Source organism: Myotis daubentonii, chromosome 12 (genome assembly GCF_963259705.1).
Source record: "Myotis daubentonii chromosome 12, mMyoDau2.1, whole genome shotgun sequence".
Classification (NCBI taxonomy): Eukaryota; Metazoa; Chordata; class Mammalia; order Chiroptera; family Vespertilionidae; genus Myotis; species Myotis daubentonii.
Window position 1 is genome coordinate 8,421,000 of NC_081851.1, and position 26,155 is coordinate 8,447,154.

Here is a 26,155-nt window from a genome sequence, read left to right on the forward strand (position 1 = left end):
AGATCTCCAACATAACCTGAGGACCTACTATACTTATATGCACTGGGTAGTTTCCATTCCTCACTGATGCAAGAATCAGATGGCTCTTATCCTCACCCCCAGGAGGCATTTCTATAAGAGAAAGAAAGTTCCAGTAACTGAAAACCTTCAAGCTAAGAGTCTTTCCAGGGAGATCAACAAATTCATACAGGAACCGCCTTGATCATCTCTAAAACTCGGTCCTTGCAGCAGGTCCCACAGATCCCACTGGAGTGCAGGTTCAGCACATCACCCCACGTGTTGTTGCTGTCATGGAAAAGCTTTCACAGAAATTGCCAGGAATGGGAGAGCATGAGATGCTTGTATGTGAAAACAGAGATCAGTTGCCCTTCCCATCTTTTATTTTTTATTTGGTCTTTAAATATATTCGCATTTATTTTAGAGAGGAAGGGAGAGGGAGAGAGAGAGTTAGAAACATCAATGATGAGAGAATCACTGATCAGCTGCCTCCTGCACTAGGGATTGAGCCTGCAACTAGGGCATGTGCCCTGACCAGGAATTGAACCATGACCTCCCGGTTCATAGGTCGACACTCAACCACTGAGCCATGCTGGCCAGGCTCTTTTTCATTGTTGACACTGTTACAGATGTCCTCCATTCTCTTGCCCCTTCCTCCCCCTTCACCCAGCCCCTGCGCTTCTTCACTACATTGTTGTCTGTGTGCATGGGCTATGCACATGGGCATATACGTTCCTTGGTTAATCTTTTCCTGTCCTCCTCTCCCCTCCCCACTGATACCTGTCAATCTGTTCCGTGCATTCATGCTTCTGGTCCTACTTTGTTTGCCAGTTTATGTTGTTCATTATATTCTACATATAAGTGATATCACATGGTGTTTGTCTTTCTCTGACTGGCTTATTTCACTTAGCATGGTACTCTCCAGGTGTCTCCATGCTGTCTCAAAGTGTAAGAGTCCCTTCTCTTTTAGAGCTGCATAGTATTCCATTGTGTAAATGTGCCACATATATTTTATCCACTCATCTAATGATGGGCACTTGGCTTCCCATCTTTTCTTCATTTGTCAGCAGCCAGGATAAAGTTAAAGGACTGTGCACTCCTAGTCAGAAGAAAAAAAGAAGCAAATAAAATACAAAAACAAAAAGAATATAATGAGGAACAAAAGGAGAAAAAAGAAACATAAGGATTACGAAACAAGCTAGGAAGACTACATCATCCCTAACTACTAGTGAACCTCCAGTAAAGGACCCTGGTCCCAAAAAGAAAGAGATCTCCCCAAAGCCTGAGAAGAAAGAGACCCACAGAATAAGAGCTCAATATAAAGTACAAGGCGAATTTGAAGAAGAAATTCCACGACTGGTTCTAATAAGAACTCTTGCCAAAGAATATGAAAAAATACAAAAACATGCCACAAGAAAGAAGTCTCCAAAAAAGAGTCCTGGTCACAACACATCTCATGAGATCCCAGAAGCAGCAGAGCCCAAGACCCCAGCCAACGGTCCAGGGAAGAAACCAATAATCAAAGAAAAGATGGAGAAGGAAGGAAACGCTCTGCTGGAGGAAAAAGACCCAAGACAGATGCCCCAAAGGTCAGAGGCCAAGGTCCTCACCACAGCTAAGAAACCTGCAGGGAAAGTTCTCCACGGCCCCCACAATGGCCCCCAAACCCAAAGTGCCCCAGTGGACCTAAAATGAGTGGCTCAACCAGGTGGAGAGCTTCTGAAAATCACACAGGCCCTGACCCCTGTCACAAACCTTCTCCAAGAGTGAGGCCTAGGCTTAAGCATGTTTAAAACCTCCACAAGTAACTCTGATACATATTTGTGGGTGGAAAAATCAGTGGTTTGACTCCATGTTTTAAATTGCTCTTCTGTCTATTTGCTAATATAATGGAAAATACAGTGTTTTTATTAAAGTAAAAAAAAAAACAAAAAAAACTAACAGCATTTAAAAACCTGGCTACTCCATTTCAGTGGGATGACTTCTTCGCAGGCCACAGGGAACCATCCTGTCTCAGAAATGCCTGTTAGGGGTGAACAGGACTTTACCTGGGTGTTCTTTTCCATCTCCTGTATTGGAATTGGCCAGAATTCTCCACATGGAGCATTGACTCCTGGCTTCTTCGGGGAGGAGTGATAGACAATGTATGTGCCTAGATTGGGTCCAGCACAACGTCTGATATGACTTCTCTTCTCTAAGCCTCAAGTAAATCCCACAGAAGTGCTACTATTTTTTCTCCATTTAGCTGAGAAATGTTACACAGCTGGTAGTCCCAGGAGCTTATATTTAAATCTATGTACTGTGATTCCACCTCTGGACTCCTCTTCCAACATCACCTATTTAGAGTAAGATTCTGTGGAGATGATGTAACTGAAACCCAGGTTTGGATGTCTGCTACAACAAAAGCCAGACTCATGAGACAGGTTCTGGTGAGAAAGGAAAGAGGTTTATTTAAGGGTTAGCCTTAAATAATATAGGATGGACTAGAAAAGACAGCATAACTGGTTTAAGGCTAGTATACTTCTTAGCCACCTGAGAAGATGGGGGGATTTCTGTCTAAAGCCCGCTTCCCCACCTCAGAGAAGGCAGAGTTTTTATAAGGTGGGAAAGGGAAAGTGGAACAAGGAAATCAATAGGAGGGGTTTGTAAAGTTCTGTACTTGCAGGCATCACAGTCCAGTCTGGTAAGAACCTTGAAACTGGTCAAGTGATGGCCTGGTGTGCATCTTCCTGGTGTTGTTTGAAGGTTAGCAAATGTCCTGGAGTTGGAATTCCTAAAGGTCTGTATCTTCTGAAGTTAGTTCCTAGGATTCTTATACAAACACTAGAGCCTGGTGCACAAAATTCGTGCACAAGGGGGTCCCCTCAGCCCAGCCTGCACCCTTTCTAATCTGGGACACCTCAGGGGATGTCCGACTGCTGGTTTAGGCCCAATCCCGGGAATCAGACCTAAACTGGCAATCGGACATCCCTCTCACAATCCTGGACCTCTGTATCCTAACTGCTCACTTGCCTGCTTGCCTGGTCACACCTAACTGCCACCCTACTGGCCCAGTCACCCCTCACTGTCCCCCTGCCAGCCTGGTCACCCCCAACTGCACCCCCTGGCCTGGTCTTTCCTAACTGCCCCACCTGCCAGCCTGGTTGCCCCTCACAGGCCCCCCCCCCACACACATACTGGTCTGATCTCCCATGCAACCTGCTGTTCAGTCATTTGGTCATCCTTCACTAAACCCCTGCCAATCTGGTTGCCCCACACAGCACACAGCCTGCTGTTCAGTCTTTTGGTCGTCTCTCACTACCCCCACTACCGGCCTGGTCTCCCCAAGCAGCCTGCTATTCAGTCGTTTGGTCACCCCTCACTGCCCCACCTGCCAGCCTGGTTGCCCCTCACAGGCCCCCCCCCACACACACACACTGGTCTGATCTCCCATGCAACCTGCTGTTCAGTCATTTGGTCATCCTTCACTAAACCCCTGCCGATCTGGTTGCCCCACACAGCCTGCTGTTCAGTCTTTCGGTCGTCTCTCACCACCCCCACTACCGGCCTGGTCTCCCTAAACAGCCTGCTATTCAGTCGTTTGGTCACCCCTCACTGCCCCACCTGCCAGCCTGGTTGCCCCTCACAGGCCCCCCCACACACACACACACACTGGTCTGATCTCCCATGCAACCTGCTGTTCAGTCATTTGGTCATCCTTCACTAAACCCCTGCCGATCTGGTTGCCCCACACAGCCTGCTGTTCAGTCTTTCGGTCGTCTCTCACCACCCCCACTACTGGCCTGGTCTCCCCAAGCAGCCTGCTATTCAGTCGTTTGGTCACCCCTCACTGCCGGCCTGGTTGCCCCATGCAGCCTGCTGCTCAGTCATTTGGTTGTCCCTCACTAACCGTCCTGCCAGCCTGGTCATAGGCAGCCATCTAGTGAGGGTGTGAGGGTTAATTTGCATATTACCTCTTTATTGTATAGGACTAGAGGCCCTACGCATGAAATTCATGAAAGAGTAGGCCTTCCTTCCCCCAGCTGCCAGCACCGGCTTCCCTCTGGCACCTGGGACTCAGGCTTTCCTCCTGCTGCCAGCAGGCACCTGGGACCTGGGCTTCCCTTGCAGCCCTGGCTTCATCTGGAAGGTCGTCCAGAAGGAGGTCTGGTCTAATTAGCATATTATGCTTTTATTATTATAGAGGCTATTTATCTACAAGCTACATATTAGTCAGAGTCAGCATTCACAGAAACACTGTCAAAAGCATGGTAAGGTGGGTTACAATTCCCCACTATTATCTGAAACAGAAATATCTTTACCCTACTGGCATTTAATACAGTCAAACCTCAGTTCTCAAATGTCCCCATTTGATACAATTTGGTTCTCAACGAAATTATGATAAAAAGCATCTCTCAGGTAGCAAACAAAGGAAAGAGTGTGAATCTGTTTACCTCTAAACCTTGAGGTTTTCAACAAACAAATCAGGAAATTGTGCTGTGAATATATTCGTGGTGTGTGTGTCTGTGTGTGTTTGCCTTTGTTGCTGATGAAATGGACAATTAGCATAATTTTAAAGCATAAAGAGGCCATCAGGTGTGCTGATGTTGCTAAGGGTGTGAATGTGTTCACAAAACAAAGATCACAGGCAATCAAAAAGGTAGAAAAACTGTGGTTAATTTGGATGAAAGAAACGTAGTTAGCTGGTGACAGCATTTCAGAGGCAGTAATATGTGAAAAGCAAAAATGCTGCACCCCTGGAACAAGTGTTGAAAGTCACGGGTTTAAGGCTAGTATAAGAAGTGGTTCAGCAAATTTAAGAAAAGAGGTATTTGTTTATAGATTAAACAGTCCATTAGTAATGTACTGTATATAAGAAAGGTTAAAACAGGGAATCATTTAGGGTTCTGGAATGAATTAATTCAATTTGCATAATTTCTAATACTACAAAAAGATTCTGTTTTTGAACACTTTTCTTCTTGAATAGCCTTCTGGAATGAATTAGGTTTGAGAGCTGAGGTTCCACTGTATTAATTAAACTTTAGTCAGTTTTCTTATGTCATAGGTGGATACATAAGTATATCAATATAGCATCCCTACCAAAAAACAAAAATTCTGATTTCTCCTGAGTTATGCTGTCTTTTCTAGTCCATCCTATATTATAAAAGCCTAATATGCTAAGTGTCTGGTTGACTTGTCAGCCATTCAACCAATCAAAACATAATATGCTAATGATATGCTAAGGCCACTCAACCACTCACTATGATTTGCACTGACCACCAGGGGACAGATGCTCCAACCAGTAGGTTAGCTTGCTGCTGGGGTCCAGCCAATCGGGACTGAGCGAGACAGGCTGGACATGCCCTGGAGCCCTCCTGCGGTCCCTTTCCAGCTGGCAAACCTCCTGCACCCCTCCCTGGCCCCGACCATGCACCGGTGGGACCCTCGGCCTAGCCTGTGCCCTCTCGCAATCAAGGACCCCTTGGAGGATGTCAGGCAGCTGGTTTTGGCCTGATCACACAGGCCAGGCTGAGGGACCCCACTGGTGCAAGAATTCATGCACTGGGCCTCTAGTGTGGTTATAAGTGATGATCTCTCACTTGCTGAAGATAATATAGAGTTTGAAAGTGTTCAAATCTCAGGCCAAGTCCCTCTGAAGCCAATGTTAGACTCTCAATTCATCAAAACTTCCCTTTCTTGCCGAAACTGGTTTGGCTCAGTGGATAGAGCGTCAGCCTGCGGACTGAAGGGTCCCGGGTTCGATTCCGGTCAAGGGCATGTACCTTGCTTGCGGGCACATCCCCAGTAGGAAATGTGCAGGAGGCAGCTGATCGATGTTTCTCTCTCATCTGTTTCTAACTCTCTATCTCTCTCCCTTCCTCTCTGTAAAAAATCAATAAAATATATTTAAAAAACAAACAAACAAACAAACTTCCCTTTCTTCTTCTTTTAGGAATCATCATTCTGCAATCTTCTCACCCTCTGCTGATTATTTTAAGAGTATGTGTCCTGAATAATCTTTTTTCTTCATATCAGTTGTATATAGAGTGGGAGGGGTTTTAATAGATACTTCAAATTACAAATTGCAACATGTCATGGGTCTTAAAGGTGAATATATAAAACTGTCAAGAGTCCTGTGTTTCATCTCTAATGAAGAGGCTGTTTACTTGAAAGCTCACAGGGACAGACTGAATCCCTTAGCTTGAGAATCTGGGTACTGAATCTTCATTAGGTAAATATAATTGGATCAATTATATTTAAGAATGTTATTAGTTTATTTAAAAATTGTTTTTTCTTTATTCATTTGTGTATACATCTTTGTTTCAGGGGAATTCAAATTTTTTAACCTTAGTTATTGAAATATGTTTTGCTGCCTTTGCTGAGAATGTAACATTAATATTAAATTATTCTTACATAATTCTAATGACATAGACAAGGTTATAATTTAGATAAAGCCTTACAGATTGACCAAGATAAAAAAAATCAGATGGTTCTTTAGTTTGTTCTCCTTTTACCAAACTGGAAACTTGGGAAATTATTATGATTTAATGTACAGATTAGCTCACTCTGTCTGAACTTTTATTTTTGAAAAACATGTGTAAGTCTTATCAGTCATTTCCCTTAAACAGTAAGTAATGGCTTGAATGCTGCTAAATTCTCTCAGCATGGAAGGGGGGCTGTAAAGGGGGAGAGAGTAGGGTTGGTGGGGTTGGGGTTGGAAGCTTTATTAGTTCTAGGTTTTCTAATAATAAAAATTAGGATTGTGTAAGTATTTGAAGAAATGCTCTTTGCTCTGCTAGTGGATTTATGGAAATAAATGATGCAAACAGACACCTAATTCTGGACAAAATTTTAAATAATACACTCCACAAATAGCATCACAAGTCATACAATTAGACTTATCTGAATGTTTTCTGTAGACTTTCCAGTAAAATGACAAAGTAGAAGAGGATCGGACTGTCCTCTGAATATTCATAATCAATTGTATGCCTGTCCTCTTTTGGTCAACACAAGGGTAGGGAGCTTGGCATATTCAAATGCCCATCTACCTGCACCCGTGAGGCTGTAAAGAGAAGTTAAGAGTCTTATTCTTTTCACTTATTTCTAGTTACATTTGAAGTTTCCTCTTTCAGTTACCTGAAAATATCTTATTTTCATGTACGTCCTGAATATAGTAAACATATGGTTGACTATATAGATAGACTGAAACTAAATAACTGTTTTACCTATATAAGTATTTGATTCAAATACTTATATTGAAAACAAAAATTGCATTTTAATGACAAGTTAAGTGCCTAATTTTATCCTCATATAATTGGAAATAGAATTTAAAACAAATTGCTACAAATAGGGATTTACAGTGAAAATGTCAACTCGGCATTCCTTTTTTCCCTGAGATATCACATCTTTTAAGTGAAATCATCTGTAGAGCAGGAATTAAGGGAGGAAAATAGAGGAATGGAGGGAATGCTTTCTGATAAATCAACTACATACTCAACATGAATCGTCAAATTTAATATTTTAAAAATTCATGAAGAAATAAGTGATGCCAAATGTGCTTTAAGGAGAATGTCTGTTGAAATGATATTAATGGTAAGGCAGAATATAGCAAGGTGAACCACACTGATAATATTAAATTACCCCAAGAGGTTCACCAGTCAGAATCCCTGTGCAGAAATCTGCTTGCCAACTGTCGTTCCTTTTCCCATTGGTTTAGTTAAGGGTTGAAGTTCTTCTTGAAGTTTCGTTTTTAATCATCAGATCCCGACCTTACAGTTTTCGCTGACTACTTTCCTTCAGGCTGTCTTTGCTCCTGTCAATTTAGGATTTCCAGGGAATTCTTCTTCTTTGAAATGCATATTCCAGGCTTGAAATGCTGGCATATGTACACTGTAGAGTAATTGTGGAGGCCAAATGTTTAATTACACATGACAGCTGGAGCGGTAGGAGTCCTCGGCTTGCTGGAAAACAACGGATGCCCTCTGCAGCCTTAAGAGAAGCAGAACTTTATATATATATTTATAATTCCACATGTTATCCACAAGATTTGTGTCTCAGTATTACCAGCTAAGGCTTTAATAAAAGTTCACCAATTCACACTTGAATACATTTAAGTAACTATAAAAGCATTTTTCTCAAACCTTACATTACATGTTTACCACAAATACAATAAAAAATTCTGAAGGCCTTTTATTGCCTCTAAAGATCTTGAAAATAAAGCCAGAAAATCTATGTTAGGTTAAACAAATGATATAAAGACAAGCCATAATTCATAGGAACACATTATCAAAGAGTTAGTAATAAAAAAGGTTTGATTGTCCCGACTGGTTTAGCTCAGTGGATAGAGCATCAGCCTGCGGACTGAAGGGTCCCAGGTTTGATTCCGGTCAAGGGCATTTACCTTGGTTGTGGGCATGTCCCCAGTAGGGGATGTGCAGGAGGCAGCTGATCGATGTTTCTCTCTCATTGAGGTTTCTAACTCTCTATCCCTCTCCCTTCCTCTGTAAAAAAATCAATAAAAAAGGGTTTGATTTAAAAATGTGCAGTCTACATTTCATTAAATTATTATTAGTGTGTGCTCATCTTCTTGCAAGGTACACATTACTGTAACTTTTATATAATAACAATAGGGGAAGTAGGGCAAATATAATCAGAACATTTAGGTTACATACATTTTAATTAATTTTTTAAAAAATAATTAGATTCATTGAGTGGAAAATTTGCCAAAAGCGATTTTCCCCCAAATATAACCCCTTTGAACATCATTAGATGATTGTGGGACATTATGTAATAATAAAAATAGTGATAGTTCACAGTTTCCAGCATTGTCTTATGCACTTAGGTGCTTCATTTAATCCTGATAACCAATATCTCTACACCGAGTTTGGTACTATTTGTGTCCCATTTTACAGATGAGAAAATACAAATTCCCAAATGCCTCTCTTTGTGTCACTATACATAGGACTTAACTTTGGGGTGGGGTGAAGGGACCAAGAGTGGCACTGTATTTATTCTACTATATTTAACAGCTTGAATTTGCTAAACAGGCTTTTATTTAATGAAGTGTGGGTTAGTATCTGGTGTTTGAGAAACAAAAAGCAACTATTTCTATTAATTCTCAATAAGTATGCATCCCCTCTGTAGTGCAAGCTAAAAGAGGACAGGATGAGCATGAGCAATGGGATAACTCTGATGGGACTGGAAAGACACCTCCTCTAATCCTTTCTTAATTGAATAAAGGAAAATTAAATTCTGGCACTGTCTGCAGTGCATTTGGCAATCATAGCTTGTCATCAAATTTCTGAGCTTACCTGCAAAATGAAGCATTATTTCAGTTTAAATAGTGACATTTATTCATTTGCCAACTCTAAAAGTATAAAAATGTACAAACCACTTCAAATTGTAATTTGTAATTTAAAAATATATTCCATTTATATAATTGTTTGGGGCCAGCTGGTATTTTTAAGGTTTTGTGAGTAATTTCTTTAACTTATTTTAAACTAAAACTTGTTTGGAAAGATTTATTTCTCTCTTTCTTTCTTTTGCGCCTTTAGCATATGGGGATTTGCTTTATTTTAAAATTAAATTTCAAAAGCATTAAATGGTAAATGAATAAATAAAAATAGTTCAAACTTTATTGTATGCCTTAGGTAAGGGCATACCTTCTCTTATACCAGTAAGAGATGCATCTCTCTGTACAGTCCATGGGGACTTCATCCAGGAATGTTACCTGGCAATGGGAATGAAAGAGTGAAAACATTTTATTGAACACATGTTATGAAATAAATGATTTTTAAAAAATATTTTATTTTCAAGACACTATTGTCTTCAGAAAGAGAAAGAAAAGTCTTTATAGCTGCCAGGAATTGAGATTCAACCATTAAAGACCATCACCAAGTCTAATGTGATTGAACTTATATTATGATAATAAAGAAAGAAACAAACCTAACTACCAAAGTTTTTTAATACTCTGAGCAGAGTTGGGAGAGAGCCTGATAAAACTGAAAAATAAGAGAAGGAAGAGAATGCAGCCAAACAGGTAGACATGTTATGCACCTTGTCCTGGAGCCAGACTGAAAAAATAACTAAATCAGAGGACATCCATCAGGGTTAACACATTAAACACAGCTAAGGATAGAATTTTCAACAAGGAAAGGCAGAGGACACCTGGAGAATTGTCTGTGTACATTCGTGTTCTGTTCCTTTTGTGTTGTGTCTTGCCTTCTTGTAGTTTGTGCTGTTAGGACACCGCCTCCACAATGGTTGGCACAACATAATAAAGAACAAGACACATAACCAGATACCCTGATGGGAGACTCCATCCATGAATGGGACAATAACATTCAAGGCCCAACTACATCAAGAGAACACAAATATCTCAAGTAGGTGGCATCCCTAGACTACCTAGCCCAGAAGACCTGAGAGACTGCACCACTGGGTTCCACAAAACATTTACTACATTAGACAAAGTCAAAAACTCTGGGTGGCATAGCAGTTTGATCTAATACAAAAAAAATTACAAAGGAACAGCAAAAATGGGGAGACAAAGTAAAATATATGATAGAAAGAAGGAATCACCAGAAAAGGAACAAAATGAAATGGAGGCAAGCAATTTGTCAGAGAAAGAATTCAGAGTAATGGTTATATGTATGCTCAAAGGGCTGGACAAGAAATTCACCAACATGTGTAAAAAATCAAGTGGAAATGAAGACTGACATAGCTGCAATAAAGAATACCCTGACCCTAGATGGTTTGACTCAGTGAATAGAGCATTGACCTGTGGACTGAAGGGTTCCACGTTTTATTCCAGTCAAGGGTATGTGCCTGGCTTGCAGACTCAATCCCCAGTAGGTGGAGTGCAGGAGGCAGCCAATTAATGATTCTCTTGCATCATTGATGTCTCTATCTTTCCCTCCCTCTCCCTTCCTCTCTGAAGTCAATAAAAATATATATTTTTTTAAAAAAGGACATCCTAGAAGGTTTCAACAGTAGACTGGAAGAAGCAGAGGACCTAATAAGTGAGTTAGAAGACAAGGCAGAATAAAACACCCAAGCAGAGCAGCAACAAGGAAAACAAAAAACAAACAAAAAAAAACTTAAAAAGCAGAAGAGCCTAAGGGAGCTTTGGGAAAAAATGAAATGAAACAACATCCACATAATAGGGGCTCCAGAAGGTGATGAAGCTGAGCAAGGAATAGAAAACCTATTTGAAGAAATAATGACAGAAAACTTCCCTGAGTTTGGGGAGAAAAAAGTCACACAAGTCCAAGAAGAACACAGAGTCCCAAACAAGATTAACCCAAAAAGACCGACACCAAGACACATCATAATTAAATTGGAAAACATCAATGACAAAGTAAGCATCTTAAGGATTGCCAGAGAGAGAAGACATTTACCTACAAGTGATCTCCCATTAGACTATCAACTCATTTCTTACAAAAACACATCAGGCCAGGAGGAAATGGGATGAAGTATACAAAGTGATGCAAAAGTAAGGGACTGAATCCAAGAATACTATACCCAACAAGACCATCATTCAAAATAAAAGGGTAAATCAGGAGCTCTGCAGACAAAAAAGGGTAAGGGAGTTTATTACCACCAAGCCAGCAATGCAAGAAATGCTAAAAGGACTGATGTAAAAAGAAGAAAAGGAAAAGGAACATAGGCATAAAGAATAAAAATGGCAACAAACAAGTACCTATCAATAATAACCTTAAATGTAAATGGATTAAATGTTCCAATCAAAAGACATACAGTGCCTGAATGGATAAGAAAACAGACCCATATATATGCTGTCTACAAGAGAACCACCTCAGAACAAAGGACACACAGACTGAAAGTGAAGGGATGGAAAAAAAATTAAAGCAAATGGAAATGAAAAAACAAAACAAAACAAAAAAAAAAACAAAACCTGTGGTAGCAATATTTATATCTGACAACAATGACCTCAAAGTGAAGGCCATCACAAGATGTAAGGAAAGCCACTTCATGATAGTAAAGAGATCTATTCAACCAGAGGATATAACTGGTAAACATATATGCACCATGCACCCATTACAGGAGCAACCAAATACAAAAACAAACAAAAAAACAAAAAACCCCAAAACCGAAACAAAACAACAACAAAAAAACTTCTGGAAGATATCAAGGGAGAGATGGACAGCAATATAATCACAGTAGGGGACTTTAATACCCCATTGGCACCACTGGATAAATCCTCTAGACAAAAATCAGCAAAGAAACAGCAATCCTAAATGACTCACTAGATCAGATGGAATTAATTGAAATCTTCAGGACACTTCACCTCAAAGCTATGAAATATACATTCTTCTTAAGTGCACATGGGGCATTTTCAAAGATAAACCACATGTTAGGACACAGGCTAAGTTTCTACAAATTCAAGAAGATTGAATCATATCAAGCATCTTCTCAGATCACAATGGCATAAAATTAGTAATCAACTACAATAAAAGCAATAAAAATCAATCAAACACATGGAGGCTAAATAGCATGCTATTAAACAATGACTGGGTTACCAAAGAGATCAAAGAAGAAATAAAAAACATTCTAGAAAAAAACAAAAACAAACAGCAATCCAAAAATCTATGAACACAATGAAAGCAGTCCTGAAAGGGAAGGTTATAGCACTACAGGCAGACCTCAAAAAATAACAAAAAATGGTAATATGTTATCTAACCCTACAACTTTTAGAACTAGAAAGAGAGCAACAAGAATTAGAAAAGCCTAGAGTAAATAGAAGGAAGGAAATAATGAAGATCAGAGCAGAAATAAATGATATAGAGCCTCCCCCCCCCCCCTAAAAAAACACACACACAAAAACCCACAAAAACAATATAAAAGATCAATAGAACCAAGAGTAGGTTCTTTGAAAAGAGAAACAAGATTGATGAACCTCTAGAAAGGCTCATGAAGAAACACAGAGATGAGACCCATATAAACAAAATAAAAAATGAAAGAGGTAAAGTAACAACTGACCCCACAGAAATACAGAGGATTGTAAGAAAGTACTATGAAGAACTCTATTCCAAAAACCTGGACAACCTAGATGAAATGGAAATATTCCTAGAAAAAGAAATATTCTAAAACTCAATCAGGAAGAATCAGAAAACCTGTATAGGCCTATAATTACCGATGCAATTGAAACAGTTATTAAAAAAAACTCCCAGCAAACAAAAGCCCTGGTCTGGATGGCTTCACAGGGGAGTTTTACCAAACATTCAAAGAAGAACTCACACTGATCCTTCTCAGACTATTCCAAAAAATTCAAGAGGAAGGAGCACTTCCAAGCTCTTTCTATGAAGCCATTATTACCTTAATCCCATACCCAGATAAAGATACTACAGAGAAAGAGAATTACAGGCCAATATCCCTAACGAACATAGATGCTAAAATCCTCAGCAAAATATTAGCAAATTGCATCCAGCAATGTATTAAAAAAATCATACTCCATGACCAAGTTGGATTTATTCGGGGGACACAAGACTGGTACAAATCTACAAATCAATAAACATGATACATTACATAGAAATAATTGAAAGACAAAAACCACATGATCATATCAATTGATGCAGCAAAAGCACTTGACAAAATTCAACACCCTTTTTTGATAAAAACTCTCAGCAAAGTGGGAATAGAGGGATCATACCTCAACATAATTAAAAGCCTTATATGACAAAACTATAGCCAACAATATACTCAAAGGGTAAATAATAAAACCATTTCCCATAAGAACAGAAACAAGACAGGGATGCCCACTTTCACTACTCCTATTTGACATAGTGTTGGAAGTGCTAGCCATAGTGTTCAGACAAGAAGAATAAATAAAAATCCAGTAAAGGCTTAACCTCTAAAATTTAAAGGGAACTCATGCAACTTAACGAATGGAAGATAAACAATCCAATCAAAAAATGGGCGAAGGACCTAAAAAGACACTTTTCAAAGGTAGACACACAGAAAGCCAATAAACATATGAAAACATGCTCAAAGTCACTAATCATCCAAGAGATGCAAATCAAAACAATAATGAGGTACCATCTCACGCCTGTCAGAATGGCTATCATCAACAAATCAACAAATGACAAGGCCTGGTGAGGATGCGAGGAAAAAGGAACCCTTGTGCCCTGCTGGTGGGAATGCAGACTGGTGCAGCCACTGTGGAAAACAGTATGGAGTTTCCTCAAAAAATTTAAAACGGAACTCCCATTTGACCCAGTAATCCCACTTCTAGGAATATATCCCAAGAAATCAGAAACACCATTCAGAAAGATTATATGCACCCCTATGTTCATAGCAGCACAGTTTACAATAACTAAGATTTGGAAACAGCCTAAGTGCCCATCAGCAGATGAGTGGATTAAAAAACTTTGGTACATCTACACAATGGAATACTACACTGCTGTAAAAAAAGAAAGAACTCTTACCATTTGCAACAGCATGGATGGAGCTGGACAGCATTATGCTAAGTGAAATAAGCCAGTCGGAGAAAGATAAATATCACATGATCCCACTCATTTTTGGATTATAATGAACAACATAAACTGATGAACAAAAATAGATCCAGAGACATGGAAGCATTGAACTGTCAAACCTCAGAGAGAAGGCAGGGGAGGGGAGCAGTAGTTAAGAGTTCAACCAATGGACTTGTATGTATGCATATACCAGTAAGCAGAACCCATGGACACAGACAGTAGTGGGTGAGGGCATGTGCTTTGGGGATGGGAGCGGGATGGGAGAAATCAATGGGGGAAAAGGGAGACATATGTAATACTTTCAACAATAAAGAATTTAAATATAAAATTGAATAAATGGAAAATAAGCTGGGTCATTAGCAGCTGGGCAGAATTTTCAGAAAAAAAATGCTTTACCTTTCAAGGTTAAACTAGATAGGTTTTGTTTCATTTTAAGAAATTAAATATTTAGTAGTAACCAATCTGAATACTTTAGTCCAATCTCTCCTCCTTAATGTTTTTCTAAATTTTCCAGGTATAAAATTACCTGGTAATGTAGACAGAATAAGAAGTATGATCTTAGCCATCTGAATAGCAGAATCAGGCAATGCTGCCAGGAGCTTCTCATACAACTATCAGTTCACGCAGACAGTCTCCATTTTCACCATTCTAGTGCCTTTGTTAATAGTGTTAACACAAGAAACATTCAAATCTGTGAAGAATTTTTCTGAGTTTATTTGAGTCAAACTGTCAGCAAATGCTGGGAAGCAATCTCCATCTATTGGAATAATGCTCCGGAGAATGGCGGTTTTCATCTATTTTTATACATTGCAATCAAAGGAGGGGACATAGGTGGGTTACATGAAATCCATTGGTGATGGATTAGAGAGAAGGGAGAAAGCAAAACAGGGAAACCTTTGGGATTGGGTAAAAAATAAAATGATAGACACGTACTGCTTTTACAGGATAGTTAACAGTCAACAATTAACTCGATAATAATGAGGCGTTTGTGGTCTCTGCGGGTGGGGGAGGGGTTCTGTGCTTTGAGGGGTCTGGAAAAGGGAAAATTACTTTGGCATTCCAATCATATGTTATCGTAGATGCAAAAAGACAATTGACAGGCTCAGTTAAGATGAAGATTGGCTTTTGTCAGGGAAGACACCTGCCTAGGACATGACTATCCACCATAAACTGCTTTAAGGTTTCAAAATATTTAATTTCAGACCATCCTCTGTAGTTGTTTAAGTCTCTGAGTTTGTGAGGCTGCCACACAGGCCTTCCCTGAGCCTGTCAGGGTAGAATGTGGCCCCTTTCCATCCACAATAGCACATGTGCTTCAGGTGAATAACTCTACCTCTTGATAAAAATGTGAACACTAAATGTGATGGGTACATCTTTTTAAATTAGGAAAATACCTGTATTATTTTTGAAATGTTCCAATATTCAATGTAAAAACCATGATAGTGGCTTCTCCACTTCACACATTATAGAAAATTACTTTCCCCATTCTTCACAGAAACCTCTCCCCCCCGCCCCCCCACCCATTAGACAGGGCTCCATCATGGCTGAAACAGGCAGGGAAGAGGGCAGAGAATGTGGCAAGTAGAACCAAGGCTCTCTGGGCAGCCAGAGGTTTTTCCGGCCCAGGCTGAGTCCCAAAGACCTGCGAGCCCTCTGAGGGAGGCTCTGTCCACGCGTATCTGTGACACACTGAGGCAGGCCTCTGTCTTGAAGGCTGACAGTGGCAGAGGGTCTATGGCGTGGCACTTGTGGCTGATGGATACATTTTAATTCCATACATGTAATACTTAAATATGTCAAAGTAAGCTGATTTATGCAATTTTAATGTTTTTAAAAAATAGGCAAAAGTTTAATATCCACTATTTGAGAGATCTATAATAATAAAAGGGTAATATGCTAATTAGACTGGACAGCCAAACAACCTTTCAGACATCTTTCCGGATTACCTTCCGGGTGAAGCCAGGTCTGCGAGGGCTGAGGGCAGCGGCTGCGGCTGCAAGAGCCGAGTCCCTTGCATGAATTTCATGAATCGAGCCTCTAGTATATAATACATACACATCAACATTTATTAGTAGAAAAGATATAGTCAAGTGCTGAGAAGTCCACTTGAAGGGTTTTAAATTCTATGCCCTAAAATAATGATCTTAAAATTTATAAGTGGTTTTCAATTGACCAAACAATGGAAAGAATCGGTCAGAGAAAGAAACATTTGGATACCTTTGTGTTTTCAAGCTTTTATTGAAAATTATCTGAAAAAAATAGTATTAGATCCATAGAATCTGCACAACAAATGGCGTCACATATGTATAGGCTTCTAGTAAGGAGACTGAATTGCTAACATGTAGAGGACATACACGCAAAAAGTGACCACTTTGGAATAAAAAGACCCTTTATCTCTGTTCTAGCACCATTAAGCTAAGGAAATACTGGACTTTTGGCAAATCACTTGCTCTCTCTGTGACTTAATTTGCACATCTGCGCAGTAGAAAATATAAATACCTACCATATAGAATACCTTTTCCCCTCACTGGGGCTGACCTGCTAGTTTTGGAGGCAATCAAATGGTTAATCTTACTGGTTCTCTGGCATAACTGAGGGTCATTTGCAGACTATTTTCTTTGTGGTCCAACCAAGAGGGTGCCATTTCACTCTAGTCTGAAATGGTCAAGAAGAAACATAATCCCCTCTCCTCTCCTGTGGCTGGGTGGTCACTCAGCCTCCAGCAGGACTATGATTTCACAGGAAGTGAAATGTACAGTCATAGGCATTGGATTTCGCTACGTTCACTTCCCAAGAAGGACGGTCGGCTGCAGGAGGACTTGCCTTTGGATTTTCTCTTCACACTGAGTTAATTCTCCCCCCTCAGCTTCCTGCTTGGACTGTCTCTACTCCTCTCTTCAACTGCTTCAGACTAACTTGTTCGCCCCTCATAATGCTTCACAATCCCAACACAAGAATGCCCCCAGTCTTGGTTTCTTCCTGGGCCCCTAACGTTGAGCACTCCGGACCTCAGCCTCGGAAGCACAGGTTTTTGGACCTGTCTGAACAGTCTCACTGACCTTGGTGGACTCTAGTTTTCCATCCAGTAAGAAAGAGGAGAGAGGTGAGCCTATGGGTTCCCTTACTTAGTGACTCAGTGAGAAGATACACCATTGAAAACACTTAACTCTCTTGGAAGTCAACAGACCCTCTTGGACAAACAGGAACCCCTTTTTTGGGATGACAAACTTACTTTCATTTATCATTTTGGAATCAGGAAATGTCATGTGCACATATGAAAACACAAAGCTAAATTGCTCTCATGGCGCCATCAGCTCCTGGTTAATTCTATTTAGTTAGCACCTTCCCTCCCTGACTGAGGGACAGAGATTGTCAGTTTTTCCAGCCACTATCATAGGCTATGATCACACGTGAACATAGCCAAGAGAGTTGCATGAATGAAATATTGTTACTGGGGAAATGAGGGCTAATTTGTATCTGTATCCTCAAATCTAAGATGTCATTGATGTCATAATAGACATCATTGTTTTATGAACCAGGAAGACAGAAAAACAATGCTGTCATTAACTCTGACAAAACAGTGATTTTTAAAATATGTCCCAATTTCAGAATTCTTAAAATGAAATAAATTATGTATCTTGGAATCTATGAAAGATAGAAAATAAGGAAAATGCACATTTACCCAATGAGATACTAGCAAAGCAGACTTAGGTGACATGTAAGCATTATTTCGTAACATGTAGCAGAATAAATTATAGTTACATAATATAAAATAGGTTTTGTTTGAATATCATAGTTGAGTTCACATAGCTCTTTCTAGAACTGGCCAACTTATTTGTATAGAATATCAGTTTAATTTTTTTTTTCCACCTTAAATTCCTTTGCCTGAATTTTTTTTCCTGAGATAGGCTTACTTTTGCTACTAAAAACTTTTAAACTTATAAAAAAGGGTATTTTCTTTTCTTTTTTTTTTTTTTTTTTAGTAATAATAAAAGAAGTATGGTGTGTGCGTGTGCGCACGCACAGGTATGGGTTTTAGGGAATCGAGGCATACATAAGGCCATAACGAAGGTATTATTCTGTTTGTGCCTATTTACTTAATAAGCTTATGGGTCCAGAAGGAGCCCTCTTGTCAGTATTCTCCTTAGTGTCTAATCCTAGGGTTTGCATTCAATCTGGGGTCTGCAGTAACCACTATATAGAATTCAGCCGTGGGCAAACTACGGCCCGCGGGCAGGATCCGGCCCGTTTGAAATGAATAAAACTATTGAAAAAAAAGACCGTACCCTTTTATGTAATGATGTTTACTTTGAATTTATATTAGTTCACACAAACACTCCATCCATGCCTTTGTTCCGGCCCTCCGGTCCAGTTTAAGAACCCATTGTGGCCCTCGAGTCAAAAAGTTTGCCCACCCCTGGTAAGAATAACTTTACTATATTATTCCTGAAATACTAAGAAGTTATAGATAAGAATCATAAGTGGAGACTTTTTAAAAGTATACTAAAATGACAGTAAAAAAAGAACATCTAGTGACATGGCTATGGATTAACTAGAGAATATTAAAAGCCTTTGACATTTTAAGGACGGCTTTAAAAATAAAGAATGTGTTTTGACTTAGCATCTTTCGTTTTCTTAACAATTTTATGTTTCTTTTGAGATGAATGAATGTCTTATGTTTTATTTTTCAATAAAGGAAAAATAATTTCATCTCTATTTAGACTATCTCCAATCCTTAAAGATGAAAAAATACTCACTAGTTTCTTTGAAACCATTAAGTATACAGTGACATTTTTTTACCCTGAGAGTACTGGCTGGGTGTTTAGGAATCACATGTTTGTGAGTTTAAGGAATCCTCGCCTGGCCTCTAATTTACTACAGACTCAGAAATATGTGTGTTGATCTACGTGCCCGACCTCAGCAGGCCTGTGCGTGAGCAAGAGCATGGGGAGTGACACAAAGAAGCAAAGCCGGACACCGGCCTGGCCGCTGTTGACCCACCACACTTAACTAAGTGTTCAGCGATCTCTGGCCCAGGTTTCCACAGCTCCACAGGGATTTATATGTTTTATCCAGCAAATACTACACCTGCATTCAATTAATGAAGCAAAACTCAACTTTGTTATCTGATGAACTAAGCAACCAGAACCATTGAGAAAACTGTTTTATTATTGTATTGACAAATTATCCCATTAACAACCCCCTACTACAAAAATCAATTAAAATGTTGGCTGAGAAAATAGAATATAGTGGGATAAGTAGAAGTGGAAATTAAATAGTGAGTTAATGGGTTGTATAAAATATAGTTAATAAATTAGCAACAACCAGATCAAAACCAGAAATGTGTACTGGAAATAAGAATTCTGTATTATAACTGGGCATATGGAGCTGTTCAGGATTTAGTTCCATTTTATTTCATGCTGATGTACCTCTCAGTCCTTCCATGAATATCAATGTTTCATTTTACTTCTCCTAATATCCATTCCTAATATTTCATTTTTAGTGATTCCTTACTATTATATTTGATAAACTATCTTGTAAAACATTTAATATGTGAAATGAAAAAAAAAATGGATGTTTGAACCTTTGGCCATGAAACTGTGACTCACTCACATGCTTATGTCAGGCATTTCTTATTCATTTAGATTATTGAGATAGACCTCATGGCCAAGGAAATGTAAGAGTGACTAATATTTTGACCTTAGAAATCAAAAATAATTATTGTCTTTTGGGAAGATTTACTTTCTAAAGTCTGATGATTTGTTGACATTTACTTCTGCTCTGTAAATAATCCGCTTAAACTATTCTTCAATTAAAAGTTTGTAAAAGTAGATATGCTCTATAAAGACGACATTGTGCTTGAGATGTTTAAAGATAGTTTAACTGAACCTCAAAGTGTACTTTAGGAAAGAATACTACTACTACTACTACTACTAATAATAATAGTAACACCCCTGAATCAGAGACAATGAAAGCTTAGGGGAAAACTATACTTCTTCCAAACTATATAATCTTTAATGGCATTAAAGCTCTCTAACAATTTCAGAGTCAGTGATGTAATACATATGAAAGTAAGTTAGAAATGTATAATTTTAAAATGTGAAAGAGAAGAAAAAATAATTTTGTCACTGAGCACATGCTAATTGGTGCATAAAATTGTCAGTATGTTATCTTTGGCTATAAATAGCACTGCTGATGGCAGAAAGCAGACATTTGTTTAATGATACCTGATCTTTGTCATTCAGATAAGTAAGAGATTTTTTTTTCTTTTGAAAGATGTCATCAGTCAGTTTTGAAGAAAGAACATTGATAATAAAGTGAAAGAACAATTCCAAAAGAGGGAAAGGAAAGCAAAAGGAAGTTCCAACAATTGTACACCATTTAATCTCTGAATAGGTCTGTTTCACTCCCAAGAGTACAGAGACACTAACTTGAATACAAAAAGTAACAATAGTCCCGCCAGTGTTGCTCAGTGATTGAGCATCGACCCATGAAACAGGAATTCACAGTTTAATTACCCATCAGGGCACATGCCCAGGTTGTGGGCTGGATCCCAGTAGGGATGTGCAGGAAGCAGCTGATCAATGATTATCTGTAAGCATTGATGTTTCTATCTCTCTCTCCCTCTCCCTTCCTCTCTAAAATCAATAAAAATATTTTTTTAAAGTAACAATGAAAGGCAGAGAAAAAAGAAGGCTTAGAACAGTGATGGCGAAGCTTTTGAGCTCAGTGTGTCAGCATTTTGAAAAACCCTAACTTAACTCTGGTCTAAAATAACCACAATAAAATTGGTCATTAACATAGTGCATCCAATTAATACTTTCTAATCATATCCATAATGCTCCTACATATATTCCTTTCAGGTCCTTTTAATAACATCCTTTAGTTTCCTTTGTTTCATAAATATCTTAAATGATTTAGCAAATAGTTAGATATTTACATTTAGTTTTCCTGTAAATTTATACGATTATGAACAATGTAGAAGAGGCATCCTAGCTCCTCCTTTGAACTCTCTTCTAACCCTTGCCCGTTAGCCAGGTTGGGTGGCTACCTAACTGATGTCTGATTCGCATGGATTGTCTTTGATACATTATATTGCACCCTTCAACATCCAAGTGCTACCTGTTTTTCTAAGTCTAGCTTATATTTCTTTGCTACCGTTAAGCCACTCCTCTGCATTCCTGTGAGGGGTTGGCTGTCACTTCTCACAACTTTTCTGTCAGGTGAAATCTATGCAACTCTCCTGAAGTTCACATAACTATGCCATCCTAGGAAAGCACAAGAATCCCAGAAAAGTGCTGTAATACTTTTCCTTTACAGGCTGGGGATAAAGTGGAAAGATGTTCCAGTTAAATGAATTCCCACATCTTAGTGGAGGTTAAGTGATTCTGGAGTCACTGGTAAGTGGGTAGGCTAAACCAAAGTTGACATAATTACAATAAAAAGTGTGAAAATGGAGTGTTTGATTCCAGAAAGACACAAAAAGATTATCCACGATGATCAAGTGGGATTTATTCCTGGGTGCAAGTTTGGTACAATATCTTCAAATCAATCAATGTAATATACCACATAAACAAAATAAAGGATAAAAATAACATGATCATATCAATTTAGAAAAAGCTTTTAATATAATCCAGAACCCATTTACGATAAAAGCTCTCAGAAAAATGGGGAGAGGGGGAACATATCTTAGCACAATAAAGGCCACATATGACAAACCCTCATGGAACATCACACTCAGAGGGAAAAAAACCGGAACACATTTCCCTTAAGATCGGAAACAATACAGGGAAGTCTACTTCCACCACTCTTGTTCCACAAAGCACTCGGAGTCCTAGCCACAGCGATCTGAAAAGATGAAGAAACACAATCCATCCAAATTAGAGAGAAGTAAAATTGTCATTATCTGTAAATGACAAATACTGCATATTGATTCTGCCAAAGAACTACTAGAACTGATAAGTGAATTCAGTAAAGTAGCAGGATACAAAATAAATATCTAGAAATCAGCTACATTTCTATACTACATAAAGAACTACAAGAAAGGGAAAATAAGAGAACAATCCCATTTACAACTGCATAAGAAAACCGAAAACCTAGTAATAAGTTTCCCAAGGATGTAAAAGATCTATACTCAAAAATTATGAGAAAGAAATTTTAAAAAGATACAAATATCTGGAAGCATATACTGTGTTCATGGAGAGAAAGAATTAACATCATTAAAAGGTCCATACTACCCAAAACAATCTATAGGTTCAATGCATTTTCTATCAAGATACCAATGGTGTATTGTACAGAACTAGAACAAGTATTTCAAAAATTTATATAGAACCACAAAGGACCCCAAATAGCCATTGAGAAAGAAGAACAAAGTTGAAGGAATCATGTTACCTGATATCAAACTATACTACAAGGCCAAATTAATCAAAACGCCCTGGCATCAGCATAGAAACAGACATGTAGGTCAATGGAACGGAATACAGAGCCCAGAGAGAAATTCATGTTGGTATTCTGCAAAGGAGGCAAGAGCATACAATGAGGTAAAGATTGTCTATTGAATAAATGGATTTGGGAAAATTGAACAGATAGGTGAAAAAAGTGAACTTAGACCACCTTCTCACACCACACACAAGAATAAACACAAAATGGATAAGAGTTAAACATTACGCTTAAAACAATAAAAATCCTAGAAGAAAACAAGGGCAGTAAAATCTTTGACATTTCTTGTAGCAATATATATTTTTCTGATCTATCTCCTCAGGCAAGAGAAATGAAAGAAAAAAATAAACAAATTAGACTACATAAAACTAAAGAGTTTTGCACAGTGAAGGAAACCATGAACAAAATGAAAATACAACCTACTGAATGGGAAACATATTTACCAATGATACATCTAATAAGGGGTTAATGTCCAAAATATATAAAGAACTTACAAAGCTCAACACCAAAAAACAAACAGTTCAATTAAAAAATGAGCAAAGGGAAAGGGGGGTGGGCAGGTAGAACAGGGTAAATGGGGGATAAATGGTGATGGATCAGAGATGATGGAAGGAGACTTGACTTGGGGTGGTGAACACACAATACAATATACAGATGATATATTATAGAATTGCACCCTTGAAACCTATGTGATTTTATTAACCAACTAGTGGCCCAGTGCATGATATCACATGCTGCAGACTGCCTGCTACTTCTGCCGGACCCGGTGGGAGCCACAGTGTGCCTGCAGAAGCCCGTGGGAGCCAGCAGGAGCCGCAGCGAGCCTGTGGGAGCTGGCGGGAGCTGCAGTGTGCCCAGGGGAGCTGGCAGGAGCCGCACCACTTCCACAGGAGGCGGGAGGGAGCCGCGCTGCCTCCGTGGAAAGAGGGAGTGAGCTGCCACCACCCGCTGGAGCTGGGAGGGAGCCACCACCACTGCCTGCAGAAGCCAGGGATGGAGGAACTGAGAGGAGCTCCATGAATCTCTTGATGACTGGTCATGCATGCAGCCCCGCCCACCCACACATGCCTCACTGTGCATGCAGCCCTGCCCACCCGCAAGTGCTTGCTGCTCACACAGCTTCCTGCTGATCGGTCATTACATGTGAGGGCATGATGAACATTTGCATATTAGCCTTTTATTATATAGGATGTTACCCCCAATAAATTCAATATAAAATGGAGTGTTAATCAAAATGTACTACTTTCAAGGAACTATGGCAATGGCAAGTTGATCAGGATAGCTCTAGCTCTACTAAGATCCTAACTGATATATAGAAACCTTTTATACAAACTTTTTATGCAAAAACAAACTCTAGTTTTCAGGAATTAAGGCCTGGTTTGAGTCACCACATGAAAATCCCTTGTACAGTTCCAAAAGCTGAATTTTTTTGTGGCCTAGATTCTCTTGAATGACAACCAGCTGCACTTAAGGGGTGACCTTACCATCACAACACAAAATAGTATAAATGCCCTTTCTAGCCTCAAACTCATAGCTATGCATCAACTGTACTTGGGAATGGGCAATATAGAAATATACCTGGAATACTGAACACTAGTTCTAAATTAACAGTAAATGCTGGGCACTCGGAATTCTTCCGTGGTTCACTGGTCACAATGAGGACTTCCAGGCAGGTGGTGGAGGTTTGACCCCTGCCCTCGTAAAGTTGGCTCAAGCTCTTACATATAGATTCAGAGTGAAAATTCCTAGTGCTTGGAAAACACCCTGCTTTGTCTCCAAAACCCATGGAATGAGGGCCCATTAAGGTAGTTGTCAAAGTGAAGCATCTTAAAGCACCTCTAACAATATTACACATTAAAATCAACAGTACAGGCCCTAACCGGTTTGGCTCAGTGGATAGAGCATCGGCCTGCGGACTGAAGGGTCCCAGGTTCGATTCTGGTCAGGGGCATGTACCTTGGTTGCGGGCACATTCCCAGTTGGGGGTGTGCAGGAGGCAGCTGATCGATGCTTCTCTCTCATTGATGTTTCTAACTCTCTATCCCTCTCCTTTCCTCTCTGTAGAAAATCAATAAAATATATTTAAAAAAATCAATAGCACAGTCTTGGGATTTTTGTGACTTGCATGAAGGTTTGGAAATTTCTCTAATATTGATTTTTAACTGGGTTTTTTGATCAGGTCTGATAGCAAGTGTGTCTTGTATAAAAATGCTAGTGACTCAAAAGTCATATGCTACTTAAGAGATAGCCCTTTTGGGGGAGAAAAGAAGCCCTGTCTCAGTGCTGTCATTATTTATCCTATTAAACACAGAATATCAGAAATAACTGTCTTTTTCTGGAAGACACCTATTCATCTTTCCTGTATTAACTCAGTGCCATGCCAAATCTCCATGTCTGTATCATAGTGAAGTCTTTAAGCATCACGATCATCTCACTCTCCACAGAATATCTCACTGATCCATTTCTTGATGGATGGAACCTGGTGAGGATGAAGTACAAGGATCTTAGTTGTTGTGGTAAGAAACATAAGTGACTAAGAGAATTTAGGAGATAAGCCTCCTGAAAATGTACTCAAACGTTTGAGTCTAGTGGTCTGGGACACACAGATAACTTTCTGCGCCACAGGCTCCCTGCCTCTAGAAAGAGGAACAATGCCTGGCATGGAGTTGGAGGCAATTAATGCTGCCTCAGGTGTGCTGGCTGCGCCCACTTACAGGTAACCTGTAATGGTGTCAGCTTCGAATGTGGCTCCGGGAAAGAGCTGCCTTTAGTTCTAGGATTTAGCTGTCATTTAGATCACTTTGAAGTATCACCCAACAGATTTAATGTGCTGCATGATGCCTCATGTTTTGGAGCAAAACCATGTCCTTCTTGGGAGATAATGATTCGCTTCTAGAGAAAGAATTCCTGGCTTTGCTACTTTCCCTGGTAGAGATTGCTTACCTAGCTCGGTATCCCAGGAGACCATGTCACCTGAGCTTGTTTTCCTGAATTAGTGCTCTTTTATCCACTGAGTATTACTGATGGACATGTCAACCAACTCCATAGGTCAGTGGTTCTCAACCTCCTTTGGCGGTCGAACGACCCTTTCACAGGGGTCGCCTAAGACCATCCTGCATATCAGATATTTACATTATGATTCATAACAGTAGCAACATTACAGTTACGAAGTAGCAACGAAAATAATTTTATGGTTGGGTCACAACATGAGGAACTGTATTTAAAGGGCCAGAAGGTTGAGAACCACTGCT

General features: G+C 39.4%; 1 pseudogene; it reads left to right on the forward strand.

The window, feature by feature from the left end:
- Window positions 1-79: 79 nt before the first annotated feature.
- LOC132213852 (ribosomal L1 domain-containing protein 1-like) lies at window positions 80-1,692 on the forward strand (annotated as a pseudogene).
- The last annotated feature ends 24,463 nt before the right edge of the window (window positions 1,693-26,155 follow it).